This window comes from Crotalus tigris, unplaced genomic scaffold, assembly GCF_016545835.1.
Source record: "Crotalus tigris isolate CLP2741 ecotype Arizona unplaced genomic scaffold, ASM1654583v1 scf7180000024337.5909745, whole genome shotgun sequence".
NCBI classification, from domain to species: Eukaryota; Metazoa; Chordata; class Lepidosauria; order Squamata; family Viperidae; genus Crotalus; species Crotalus tigris.
The window spans coordinates 5,727,352-5,742,394 of NW_024100507.1; the positions used below are offsets into that span (position 1 = coordinate 5,727,352).

Here is a 15,043-nt window from a genome sequence, read left to right on the forward strand (position 1 = left end):
ATATTTTATATAGTTAAGGTAGAATTGTGCACAATATTTATATGGCATTGTCTTTTAGTGCCCTTGACATAGGATCCTGAGAAAATGCAATGAGTTTTTGAATAATAACATAATTTCCTAGGCATTGAGGATTTTCTTCTTTCCTCTTTTATCATTTATCTTTATTCTGCTAAGGAAAATCAAGGAAGGAAAAGTTTTAGGGGCAAAGAAAAACAGCAATAGATCAATGATGGCGAACCTTTTAGAGACTGAGTGCCCAAACTGCAACCCCAAACCCACTTATGCATTGTCGAGTGCCGGGTGGGTGTGGCCCATTGGTTGGGTGTGGTCAATTGGGTGGGCATGGCTGCAGTGGTAACGGCAGACTGGGTGGGACTAAAAAATTCAATCAATCAATTTCAACTTTGCAAGAACTTTTTTTTCCTGCGTGAAGTTGAAATTGACTGATTTGAACTTTTTTTTTTTTTTTGCACATGGCGGCGGAGGCCTAAAGCGAAAAGGTTTTATAAAACCCAGCTGAAGGCCTAGGACTGGGGCGACAGCACACGTGCCCATAGAGAGGGCTCAGAGTGCCGCCTTTGGCACCCGTGCCATAGGTTCACCACCACTGGAATAGATGATCCATTGAGAGCAGCAAGATATTTTAGCAGAAAAATAGTTAGATTTCTTGTTTATTCAAATTCAATATAATACTGGGATGACCTGCCTTCGTTGATAGACTATTTATATTTAAGCTACTACTGCTTCAAACACTATACACACAGACACATACACACTTCAAGTTTGACACCTTCAGAGAATTCTTCTTATCAATTAAAAGCAACATATATTAACGGTTGTCCCATGACCATGATCAAAGAATCTCATCATCTATTCATTACTTTTCTATAGTTTGGTTTGTTTTCTGGCTTCTTTTCAGCAGTCCTTAGAAGGGTTTTAATGTAATAAAATACTATTTTAGCACAGTAGGATTGAACTTGCATATCTATAGTCTACTCTAAAATTGTAACTAAAGGCAAACATAGCTTGAATATCTGCAATTCTTCCTCAAATGTTTGTTAATCTGGGGTGCAAATAATTTTTTAAAAGTCCCAATTAATCTTTAGAGACAATTGGTAAATATGGTAAATATTTCAAATATGTAATTTTTTCAAGTTATTTAAAGTGTGTGTGTGTGTGTGTGTGTGTGTGTGTGTGTAGAGAGAGAGAGAGAGGGAGAGAGAGGAGAGTCACACTCTCTCCTAGGAAGGAGGCAATGGCAAACGACTTCCAAAATCTTGTCAAGAAAAGCACAGGGACTAATCCAGGCAGTTGTCAGGAGTCAAGGAATCAAGTCAATATACCATCAACACATACAAGCATACATAAGTACAATTTAAACTTATTTCAGTGTTGCTGTTTAACGTTTTAGTTAAAAATACAGAAATTACTTTGTTTGATTTAGCTTTCCAATAAATTTATAATTCTCTGTAGTACAGCAGCCCCCAATCTTCTGGGCACCAGGGACTGGTTCTGTGAAGAGAGGTTTTTCCACGGACTGGAAGGGGTGTGGTTTCACATGCTGTCTGCATCCTGTGGATGGGACTTCGCTTGTTTGCACAGCCCAGTTTTTGGCATGCCGGTCCACGGACCAGGGGTTGGGAACCCATGCTGTAGTACACGGGTGTCAATTTTGTCGCGTCACGTGACTTGTCGCGACATATCATGACTTTTTTCACATTGCTGGAGCTGGGGTGGGCATGGCCTCCGCATGATGCAACTGGCCTGCGGGTCGGCAGTCTGACAACCATGCTGTAGTACATTGTTTAAAAAACAGAAAATTTTGAATTTTTAAAATTTTTAAAACCATATTTTGTTGGTTTTAAACTAGAAATCTAATGATGGTTTCAAGTATTTGATTGAAGGGTTCAATATAGTAAAATCTCTGGGCTAAATTTAAGTCTTCTTTAACTATTTAAGAAGATGTCAATTTTTAAACTGAAAGGCTGATCTATAACGTACATAATCGTACAAACTCAATAGACTGGCTAGAGGATTTTAGTTAGATTCTCAATGCCTATTGTGATCAATAACTCAACAGACAGTACAAGTAGTCCTCAACTTACAACCATTTCTTTAGTGACTACTCAAAGTAACAACGGCACTAATTTATGACTGGTCCTTATACTTAAAACTGACGCAGCATGGTCATGTGATCAAAATTCAGGCGCTTGGCAACCACATGTATTAGAGAGTTGCAGCATCCAGGGTCATGTGATCACCATTTGCGATCTTTCCAGATGGCTTCTGACAAGCAAAATCAATGGGAGAAGATAGAGTTGCTTAACAACTGCATGATTCACTTAGCAACTATAGCGATTTGGTTAACAACGGTGGCAAAAAAGTTGTACAATCGGGTTTGTCTTACTTAGCAACCGCCTAGCTTAGCAATGTAAATTCTGATCCCAATTGTGGTCATAAGTCGAGGGATATCTCTTAATTTGAATGAGTCAAGTAAGATGAGTCAGGTAAAAATTATGTGCAACATCGTAACATTTGCATGGAACAAACTAGCACTTTGAATATCAGAATGCAACTCATGTTGCACAAGAATGGAAAGAATGTTTTTATACAGATTGTTCAAAGCCTTTTTTCCTCTTCTATTCAATTTCTCGAAAATTGCCCAGGCAAGTCCCTGCAGTTTCCTTGGCAATGTTTTTCAGAAAAGATTTTGTCACTGCCTCCTTCCTAGAACTAAGAGAAAGTGATTACACTAAGGTTACCCACCTGTCTTGCGTCAAAGGCAGGATTAGAACTCACTGTCTCCCAGTTTCTCGCCTGGTACCTTAACCACTACACCACTGCTCAAAAGATAGAAAACAATTCTATTTCTATTACAAAGTGATATATCGTGTATGTCTTTTATTTAATGCACTTTGCTTTAGACTATTAGACATGATAATTTGGCCCAAAGTCTGCCTAAGACAAACATTTGAAATCATCAGCAGAAGCAATCACCTTGATTACTGTACTGTACTTTAAACAAAAAAAAATCTCAGCTGAGAAATTATTCATATAACATCACTCCAAATTTATGACCCTATAAACTTAGTTAATGTGCTTAATGCAAAGTGATGTCTCTTTTCAGTTTTGGTTATTTTCATTGACAAGTTGGCTTTGGTGCTTTGATGATGACTAAATGAGCTCCCTCCCCCCTCAAAAGGCAACAAAAAAAATCTAATCAATTTTCACTTCAAGTTCAAAAAGGTTTCATAGAGTAGCTGGAAGCAAAACAAAAACTGCTTCATGTGCACATATGAAATTCTGAGAGCATGTTCTGGATCCTCATGCAAAATGGCTTCCATAATGGACATGACATATCGCAAAACTCATACGTACTAGAAGGAAAATAAATTACAGGTGGTTCTCAACTTAAGACTAGTCATTTAATGACTCTTAGGAGTTCCAATAGCCTATGAAACAGGTACTTTGTGGCCTGTAAAAACACTTCTGGCTATTATAAAATGTTGTGCTACCACTGCATTTCCTGCACTTGGCAACCAGCTCACACTTATATGACCATAATTTGCAATGACTTTTGCTGGTTTCCGGGGGCCACCTGGATTCAGACTTTCAACCACATGATTCACTTAACAACTGCTGTAAAAACAGTTGTAAAAATCAGGTCTGGCCATATGGGTGCTTGGAAACAAGCTGTTCCCATTTCCATTCATACACACTCAAAATGGTAATTCTGAAAAAATATATTAAGATTTGGGGACATTTTAACAGAATTGAGAGCATAATAGGCTGCAAAATTTGTCTCTCATCTCTTTTGATAATGTCATGTTATCACCAGTTTCTCTATTGTCTTCTAAAACACTGGGATTTTGAATTCCAGTCCTTAAATATTCTCTTTATTTTGCTATAATTGGGGGTGGGAATCCTCTGTGGGAAAAATCTTGCAGTAGAAATAATCTGCTTTGATTAACTACATTACCATAAAGCATTTGTGAATTTCTGATTATAAACTTTTGTGATTTTTTTAATAACAAACCCTACAGATATAGTATTTTGGAGACAATACACTGAATTCATTATTTTTCATATTGTTAATATTTTATCTAAACTGCAAGAACATTTAATTTCCATATAAACTATGTATAACTGACAACTCCATTGCTGAATAATTCTGGATATTAAAATCCAAACTACATAAAACACTTTCCACCATCCAATCAAAATTCCTTCTTTCCTTCCATCCAATATACATGTTTTCCCTTGATCTATCTCTTCCATGAGCTTTTTTTACCTACACAATCTTTTTCTTCCTTGACAAGCATGCTCTATGAAAGTTTTATCAAGGCAAATACCTTGTAAGATACAACTGATCATGATTTGGTCAGAGGCTACTGAAAGCTTTTTTTCTGTTTTCACATGAGTGGGTTAAATTGATTATTTCCTTAACTATAATAGAGAGTACATTGGCTAAAAATATATTGCCAGTTTAAAAATAGCATTCTTCCACCTTCTATGCCACATTAAAAGTATACACAAGTGACTTCTTTAGGTTAAAAGCTATTCTTAGCTTTGAAATTGCTGTTTGTCATTAAGTACTAGACTCAAGACTTCTAAGGCAATTGGCTTTAATCGCTTAACAACTATGCATTAGAGAGAAATATCCTGCAATAAAAATAAGTCTTAAATTATGGGAATCCTATTTAATGGCTGGTCATTTATCCTGTTGGGATCAAAAGCAAATCCAATAGATCTTCTCAGCTCATCTTGTCATGAGCCTCTTATTTATCTATCCCAAAATGCTTTTAAGATCTGAGGCCATCCATGAGTTATATAGGACAGGGGTCCCTAATCTCCAGTCCATGGACCAGTACCGGGCCACGGCATGCCAGCAACCGGTCCGCCCAAACAAGCAAAGCCCCATCCGCGAGAATCAGTCCCTGGTGCCCAAAAGGTTCGGAACATCTGATATAGCAGAAGACAAATTCCCAGACAGACATTTTTGCCTTGTTCAGCTTCCCTAGCATATTCCAATATGCTGTTTTCTCATTGAGGAACTGAAGATCTCTCTAGAAGTTCTTCATACTTGTAATATCCTCATTCAGTGTTAAAAGTGGTTTGTCCATTAATGAATGTGAGGATTCTTTTTATGACGGAGTAACTGATCCATAAAATGACATTATACAGGTTTGGTTTTATTGGACTGGGAGAGAGAACTAAGTAAAGATACAGCATATCACAGTGCAACCTCTAGGAGGTCTAAACAATAAAGGAGAGAGAAAGTTGCCTGCTGTTATATACACTTTTCTTTCCCAGGGAAGTCAAAAAATTAAACTGTGCTTCCGAAAAAATATAAAATATCAGCCTTTTAAAATTAATTCAATGCTAAATCAGTAAATACATAAATACCAACCAAGTGCTCTCCAACAGTTATGTTCAACTACAATTCTATCATTACCTGGGAAAGCCTAAAATTAGCATTTAGAAATTAGTGTTCCTGAAACTTCTGCTTCATTGTCCTCATATTGAAAGTTCTTCCCATTGCTGAGTGTTTTCTTCCCATCTGTGAGCAGGAGGAAAAGGCTGTCTTCTGCCTTGTAGCCGGAGGAGAGTTGCCCTTTTCCTGTATTGGGAAGGCCACCCTTTTTCTACCTCCTCAATTTTATCAGTCAACACTATCAACACTACAGTGACTGACAATTGTTTTTGTAGGTTTAGCCATCTTCCGAGGCTGCCCATTCACCTGGTGTATCTCCGATCCTAATGATCAGTTCCAAAGGTTTGGGGAGGTGGTAGGAAAAGGGGAAAGGGAAGCTCCCAAGCTGCCAATTCTCTGGGTCGGGCCTTCAGCACAGAGATAGGTAAACCATGTCATATAGTTAAATGTATTATGAAATAACTGGCAATTCAAACAATAGTTGACAGGTCCAACAGGAGGACCCACAAACCATTTTCTACCATTTCACCAATCACATCTTTTTTCCCCCAGAAAAGCACTACATGACTGTTCAAAAAGCAAAGTGAAAAATTGGGCAGATCCAAATATTCAAATTATCTGGATGTATACAGGAGGAGAGCCCAGTATGATAGAACAAAATCTTCCATTCCCCAAGTACACCAACCCTGGAAGAGAGTGCCCGAGGAGCAAGGGATACATCTGCATGAGTCTAAAGTGGCCATTAGGAACTAAGCTGATCCCATCCTCCCCCTCCCACCCCAAAATTATCTGACAGTTGCCACCAACAAAAGTGTTGGTGAAGCCTGTTAAGATTGTATCTATGGTAAAACTACCACTTGTTGGCTACTTAACGAAGAAAGCACTATTTTTAACACTGAACAGCCTTCTTCATGATGGGTTGAGACAAATAGACGACAACAACATGGAGACATATCAAAAAAACATGTAAATTGCTGAGGCATATCCATGCCATGGTTAGGCATGTGGGGAAGGTGCTGAGATAATGGTATAATAAAGCTCATTTCCAGTGAATATTGACTTCATCAGTTGCACTTGGCATAGATTATCATTATACATGCTATCATGATCAGCTAAAAAAAATAGAAATGACTTTTTAGCATGTTACCCAAAGAATGTTTTACCTTATTGCTCCCTTTCCAGCCAATATCCCCTAAATTGAGACATTTATGATGATGAATGCTAGAGCTTTTTGAAATAACCAGTCAGGATCTTTAACTTGGATAACATGCAAAAAGAAGATCCTGATAATACAGTAACAGAAATGGGAAAAGCTAAGCAAAAATTATGGAATTGTATATACCCATACCAATGTCATTCATAGTTGAGAACCTACTCTTCATTCCATACAAACTTGATAATTCTGAATTTAAAGAGAACAAAAGTGACGCTTTTTAGAAACTTAAATTTTGTACATGATGGAAATACTTCATGGTATAGTTTTATTTCCATAGTTTGTAATGTGGTATTTTTACATTTGAATTTTAAGCTACTTGGGAAAACAAATATCAAACTATTTTGCAAGCAGTTTTTTATTCCCAAATTGGAAAAATTATGCCATATGGCTGAATTAAAATTTGATTCTGAGTACTGTCTACAAATATCTATTTTTAAATGTGTATGCCTCCTGCTAGTCTGTGTCCTGTTTGGTATAGAAATAGTTCTTTACAGTATATAAATTCACCTAGGTTGTTTATTATTATTATTATTATTATTAATCATCGCACAGTCAGCCAGATGTTCAGACTGGATTTGGCATTTTGTCTACCTATCGAGTCCTTACTATTATTATTATTATTATTATTATTATTTAGACGTGAACCTCAGTCAACTGAACATTCAAATTGACTGGCGCTGATGGTTGACATGGGTTGCTGCCAGCATCTTAGGTATCAACCAGGTACCTCCTTAAAATGTAAGATGTTCCGAGTAGCGCAGTTTTTTGTATAGCATTGCTGGAATTATTGCAGGAAGCTGCAGTTTCTTAAAATATTTTGCAGTTTTTGGACATAGTTCCCAGTGGCCCCAATGACAATGTGTATCACTGTTACACGTTTCATCCATAATCATGCAGTTTCGATGACCAGGTCGTGATATTTCGTAATTTTTTCCAGTTCTTTTTCTTTGACTCTGGCATTTCCTAGTACATCGATATCAATCAGCTGTACACTTTGATTCTCTTCAACTGCGATATCCAGTATGCTGTGTTCCAAATGGCGATCTGTCTGTATTCAAAAGTCCCACAAGATCTTCACCCTCTCATTCTCAACAACTTTTTCCATCCTATGTTCCCACGACTTTTCGGACACAGGCAAGTCGTATTTTTTACACAATGCCCAGTGGATTAATTATTTATTAATTTATTATTATTGTTGTTGTTAATAATAATAATAATAAACTTTTTAAAGAAAGAACAAGACATTTTTCTTTCAAAAGGTTTTTGTGGCTGGGAAACTATTTCATTGTCGCTATGATTTTTTAATTAGAGGTGCTTCACAGGTGAAATCTTTTAGAACTGTTTTGCAAGTCACATTATCTTTTAAGAAATAAAATTTATTCATTTAAAATATTAATATTCTACCTCAAGAATCAGTGACCTTTGTGCTTGCTTGTTTTTTTATTCCAACTAAGTATCAAACATGACTCTATAAGATACAAAGGGTGCAATCTTATATATACATGTACTTATGAGTTATACATCACTGAATTTGATGGCCTGACTATGAACTATTGTAAAAGAATAGCTCCACATACAGCAGAGATTTTGATTTGTGAATAAGGTAATGAAAGTGGAACATGATTTTCACTAGTTTTTTCTATCCTAAACAGCTCACTGTATTATCCAAATAATTCCCAATCTTTGGGACAAGTTTTTGGAGGTTTAGAGGGCTACAGAAAATCAATTAATGAACTAATATTAATTTTCCCCATAGCTGAACTTCCATCAATGATACATCTTGTAGGCCTCCTAGATGATGTGATAATTATTTACACTCAGAATGCTGATATTCTTTTCACAATATTTTTATTTCTAGATGTCTCTTCCAAATAAATGCATGTATATTTTAAATGCATACTATAGCAATGAGCTGGAAACCATAACTAACAAAATGCCATTGCTGTGTCACTGAGTAAGCATGATAATGGATAAAGCATCAAATAATACTGAATAGATCTGGGTTCAAATGCCTGCTAAGCCATGAAATTCTTTGGAAGAGCTGGAGCCAGTTTATATGCATCCAAAATGCTTTTCATACAAATCATTTAAATAGCCTTTAATAGTCCAACAAGACATTCAAAGTGGAAAATTATTTCATGTTACAGCAATTATTTTTCCTACATTAAAAATGAAATTATACTGATTTGCAAAATTTGGGACACTTTTACATTAGTATATGACTGAAATAGAAAACAATATACATTTTTAAAAAAAACAAACTTTATTTATAGTAAAGTACCTACTTTTTCAATGAAGTAAACTTTTTGGGAAGCAATTTTAATCTCATTTCTGGAACTAAAATTAAATCTAATTTCAATTATTTTGTTATCAGATCAGGAAATATTATAAACATTTAAAGATAAAAATTTAAGGACATTTCTTATGATGAAATTGGCAAAAACTCTCTTTACATAGGAGTTTCATAAGATAAGCCATTTCATGAGAAGCTGTTTTAAGTTAAACACTCCTTAACTTGATTAGGACTTGGTAAAGACCATACAGCCATGAATAGCAAACATGAAATACTACACATTCTGAACATGAATAAGAAACTGACTTTCATGCTTCCACATCTATAAACATCAGGTCTTATTATTAGTAAGGCATTATTTATCACTTAAATTATAAACAAAAGTTTATTATTAGGCATCAAGAACTGTACCTATGCAATAGATCTCCTACAGAGATGAAACCTTAAATTACATCATTGTACATAGTACAATAAACATAGCTTATGCTTCCTGAAAATATCTATAAATACTATATATAATATATAAAGTATCTGGGTATCTCATTATTTATTTAAGAAAGTAACAGCTTGCTTACTGATTTGTTCTGAAGTTCATACATTTTATTCAGCTATATGTTTAAGATAAAATTGCATTAAATTCAAGGAGGTTCATTTAAAAAGGAAAAAATAGTATTGGAATGCTCTAGCCAAATGTATCTGAAACCTCAGATCAGCTGCACTATGCACCCTTCCAAAAAAATGAAATCCACCAATTTTTTATTAGGGAAGAGCCATAACAAAATATTTTTAGAACTGAGCATTAATTAACATCATAATTAAATAAATTAAATTACATTATATCATAATTTTTTTATTTCCCTATCACAGGTCTAGGAAAATATATTTGCATATGAATAATCTTCCAAAACAGTCAAGCTGGATCAATTTTTTTTTATGTATCGACTAGTGGTCCAAATAGCTATTGCTCCAGCAGCAGGATCTAGTTGGTATTTTACTTTGTGCCTCAAAATATTACTGTAATTTATACTCCCATATCCAAATTATAGTGCCATAGACTTCTTATGCCACACATTACAATTGTAATTGCACATGGTTTGTTCTGGCAATTTAAAAGATAATTTAATAAAACAGGAACTGGTGTTTTGAAATAAAATGGAAAACTAAATTATTTCACTTTTTCCCGATGTATTTTTATAGTCTGCTTTACAAAGTGAGAGTACAAATACAGTAATTAACCGTTAAGCCGAGACATGCTCTTCCTTAGGTTTGCTTTGCTCCTGCCTAATGGAATATGCTGGTAGAAGTTAACGGGAAGAGACAGTTGCCCAAAATATGATGTGAGAGGTCAAATGATGCGAGCCATTTACTTAATGGAGGAATTCACGAGAAGAGGGATGGAGGAAAGCGGATGAAGTGTCCACAAACCCATTTCCCAAGGAAACAGTCACATTTCTAACCCTGTTGCTATAGAAAGAAGCCATAGGTTTGAGTCTTCACAAGTTAAAAACAACCTCGAGGCGGTATAACCAACTCTTTTGCAGCCACCACAGACAGCAGCCATGCAAGCAGGTGCATAACAAGAGCGCAAATTAAAGAACGTTTTGCTAAGGGGCTTCACGCTGTAATCCTATATTCTACGCACTTGCTTGTAACTTGCTCAACAGGCTTGCGCATGCATAAAGTTGGGCTGCTATAACCACCCTTGTCCGAACCGTTTAGTTCTACGGCCCCGATTCTTCCGCTAAGGTGGTTGCACTGAGGTTCCCACCCAAACTTTCCCCTTGTTCACCTCTAGTCTTCTAGTGATCCCTTGCCTTCCTTCGCCCTTGAGAGCTGGCTTGCATTTGCTGGGGAGTCCCGACACCCACCTCGGAGTTTCTCTTTGGCGCTGCGGATGGAAGGCAGGGGTCGCGGGAAGGCGCGGCGGCTTTCCCTCTTCCCCGATGCTTCAGCTCCGGAGACTGGGCGGCACGCTTGCAAGCGCTTCCTCCCCGCTCGCTTCGCCCAAAAAAGAAGCCCAAGCGCCGCAAGCAGCGGCAGCCGCGAAATGAGGCGGGTGGGAAGAATCCCGCCCCGCTCAGCCTCGCCTCAGGCACCGCCTTCCGCGCCCCCTCACGCCGCGAAACCCCCAGAAGAAAAGGCGCAACCGGACTGGCTCCCCCTCAGGTTGCGCTTTTCTTTGGCCTCAGAGAATTATCTGCGCCCCACCTTTGGGTGTGAGGGTGTCGGGGCCGCCTAAGGGATCGCCGAGAGCCCGCGGGAGCTTTGCTAAGTCTTGGCTAGCTCGGAGGCGAAAGAGCAGGGCGTTGTCGAGGTGGCCGGGCCCACCCTGAACTTTCGGGGCATGAGGTAGATACCCAACGAAAATAGCAGCCTAACACTTTTCTTTACTCACGACATTTAATTCGGATTCCCCCCCCCACACACACATTCACTTAATAATCGTAGGCTTTTCTGTTCACAACATATGCTCTATTCAGCTGGCCTGCCCCTTAGATTTTTGCATGCTGCGATCAAAGGAAGCTCAAGATGAGAGTTTATCTTGGGGACTTGGTAGATAAAGAGACGGGTCAATTGCAAGTTATTGCTTCAACAAGAGAAATGGAATATTATGAAATAGAAACAATTCAAAAGAATGCTACCTAAATAACAGTAATCATAGTAGTATGAACTTCCACAATTAACATTAACCATTTTAGTATCTTGGAACTTATGGGGAAGGGGGCTGTTAAGCAGGCATGCATTTGGGCACCCGTGTTGAGTTGTATGCATGCAAACATTCAAACTTCCAGTGGGTTTCTTGGCAAGATTTTTGGAAGTGGTTTGGCATTATTTTCTTCCCCAGATTGAAAGGGAAGGAAGGAAGGGTCAGAAGAATAATTTGGGGTTCCAACTCAAGCTGGGGCTGTGCAAGAATAAATAAAAATGGGCTCCAGACAGATGTGAGGAAAGAAGAAATATTTATTCCTAAAAGCAAAACAGTTTGCTTTTAGGAGCAGACTGCAGAGAATTGAGGTTCAGGAGATTTTTATAAGGAGAGCTTCTCCGGAGTGTCTCCTGATGATTCTAGGGTGACACTTGAGAAGTGTGTATGTGTATTGTGAACATGCATTTCTTCTGGGAGACCTAATTTAATTAACTGTGCTATTCTTTAATATGTGGATTAGATCTTAGTAACTTATTTGGAAGTTTGAGGAAGTTTAAGAAAGAGATTTCACCGTTTGCTATTTTACTTGATTAATTTAGTTTAAGCTTGACTATCAATTATCTAGTGGAGAAACTGATTATCAAACTATTGTGGACTCTGTTAATATTTTAAGGGGAAGATGGAAACAGTATAAAGAGTAAAATATATTTTGATGTAAAACTTCTCATAATTGTCCCCTTACATAACACAAACACACACATACACACACATATATAGTGAGTATATATATGTACACTATTAATGGGTGTAGTGTATAACCATACCTTTTGTCTATTTGTTACATAAGGAAATATCTTTAGGAGGAGGAGTTCATTAGCAGGAAGGAAGGAAGGAAGGAAGGAAGGAAAGATCTGTACTATGAAATACAGTAGTGGCACTGCAAAAGTGCGATGTTACTGGCTCTTGTTCTTTTTTCGCTTGCTAGTGAGTTTTGTGCACCAATCAATTATATCCGCTTATTTCAACCATTTTGTACTTTCTCACCAAATGAGTTAGGCCAAGGTTCTCGATCAATGGTCGACAGTTATCTCTCTATAGTATGTGCCCATGCTATAATCACAACAAGGATATTACACTAATCAATTACTTTTGTGATGAACAAAAACATTTTGGATGTGAGATTTTAACACTAGTGGCCGACAAAAAAGGAAAAAGAGCTTTCTCATTTAAAGAATGGTACGGGACTGCATGTTTAGCAGGCTTAGCTATTTTATTATTTAAATTGATAAATTATAAATTGTGATGTTTCTGTAATTTTCTGGTGTCAAATTTGTATTTCCTTTCCTTGGCATTCTAATGTTATAATTGTTTTTGACTGGTTAGCTGTTATGCGCTTTGTTGAAGGCACACTGTATTATTAAATTGCACTAAACCAGCAAAAATATATAGCTGCCACAAAGAAGAGGGAGTCAAGCTATTTTCCAAGGCACCTGAAAGCAGGACAAGAAGCAACGGATGGAAAATAATCAAGGAGAGAAGCAACCTAGAACTAAGGAGAAACTTCATGACAGTTAGAACAATTAACCAGTGGAACAACCTGCCTCCAGAAGTGGTGAATGCTCCAACACTGGAAGTTTTTAAGAAGAGACTGGACAGCCATTTGTCTGAAATGGTATAGGGTTTCCTGCCTGAGCAGGGGGTTGGACTAGATGACCTCCAAGGTCCCTTCCAACTTTATTATTATTGTTATTATTATTATTATTATTAATCAATAAAAATTGTCATCTTGAACAAGGAAACCTGAAACAAAAGGTATGCATTGATGTAATGATATACAGCAATGTTTTTCAGACTAGACAACTTTAAGATGTGTGGACTTAAATTATTTTTTAGAATATATATATGTATATATGTATCTGTGTGTGTGTGTAAAACATAATCCATTATATTCTTTGATATAGTGGTATTTGTATAGTATTGACTAAAGATTATTAACACTCTGATGTTTGGATAATTTAGACCACTGAAGGTAAAAATCAAGAGATTATATCAATATTAATTATGATCTAAAATGCCAATGAGATTTTTTTAGCTTTTTCTTTCAGAACCAAATATAATATATAAAAATTGCTGCACATTGTATAAATATATTACAAAAAAGGTTTTTGTCTTAGAAATTAATGTTAATAATAAAACTTTAAAAATCTTTTAACTATTTTTTCTATAAAGTCTTTATCTATACTATATTATTTAAAATCCAATTTCACTATATTTTCATATCTTTCAACTTGATATCTCTATACATATTTAATATATGTACTTCAATATTTCTATCAATATTTGATCTATCAAAGCTATTAACTGGAGATTTTATATTGTTTATTTCTGGTGAGATTAGGAAAAAAGCAATTTTATTTGTGTGTACACACACACACAGACACACACAAATAAAATGTTGTGTTGTTTATTTCTGGTGAGATTAGGAAAAAAGGAATACACGGGTCAACTAGTCATGTCTCTTTACTGCATAGCCACCAACTTACACTATTATTTTGCTTTTTGTATTTTAGCATGTTAATTACTAGAAAGAAAGCATTGAGCGTGAGAGGCTTTGTCATACACAAGCATTGGGATCAATGGCAGGTGTAGTGCTCCTTAGAAGAAAGGTAGGAGCATAAGGAACTACCAAGCCATTATCCCAATTAGAAATCCGAAGTTGGGGGCAGAGTATGAAATCCCAGAGGGCTTAGAGGAGAGAAGGTTGAAGACCTCTGGCCTTCTACTCTTACAGGGTCATCTGTTCTGCCAGAAATTGAGTAATATTTCCAAATCAACTCTTTAATTAGAGATATTTAATAAATTATATTTCATTCTCCTATTGTAGAGCTTTGATTTGAACTGTCTATGGATATTCATTGACTATTACTCACATTTAGCTTTCATCTTCCAGTTTTGTAATGGGATGCATGGGTGACCTTGAGGAATGGGGAGAAGAGATAATGCCTAGGAAATGATCAGATGAGAGGGGCAGGGGGCTGCAGTCACTGAATGGTCAGGAAAAAAAAAGTAAGACCCATCCTAATGAAGTAAGCAGGTAAACGTGGAGGGTAGAAAGTTTGTACTTTCTAACTCAAAATGTTCATGTAGCCTTACATTTAGTTCATTTAGTTCATCTGATTATGTTTTCTGTCTGGTCTACCCAAGAGGGTTGACAAGTTTTTACTCTAAACTCTCCATTCTTTTCTAAACATTGTACTTATTTGAGTATTTGTGCTAACTCTCATTTAGTTAGCAATATAGTATTAAATTTTCCTATTTCAGATATCTCTCTCCATTTTATATTTAAATTTCCTGAATGAATAGTTTCCTTGCTTATGACTAACTTTTTTTGCCTCTTTCTTTATAGGTTATGTAAGTTTATCCTTGGACTCTTTTGTTAACATGTACTAATAC

At 36.5% G+C, this 15,043-nt stretch overlaps 1 protein-coding gene across 1 annotated transcript in view; it reads right to left on the bottom strand.

Moving 5' to 3' along the window:
• Window positions 1-13,101, bottom strand: part of KCNG2 (potassium voltage-gated channel modifier subfamily G member 2) — a 53,517-nt gene extending 40,416 nt beyond the window's left edge. The window contains exon 1 of the mRNA XM_039325508.1: window positions 10,733-13,101. The gene's annotated coding sequence lies outside the window, so the exon portion shown is untranslated. The remainder of the gene's footprint in view (window positions 1-10,732) is intronic.
• Between the last annotated feature and the right edge of the window lie 1,942 nt (window positions 13,102-15,043).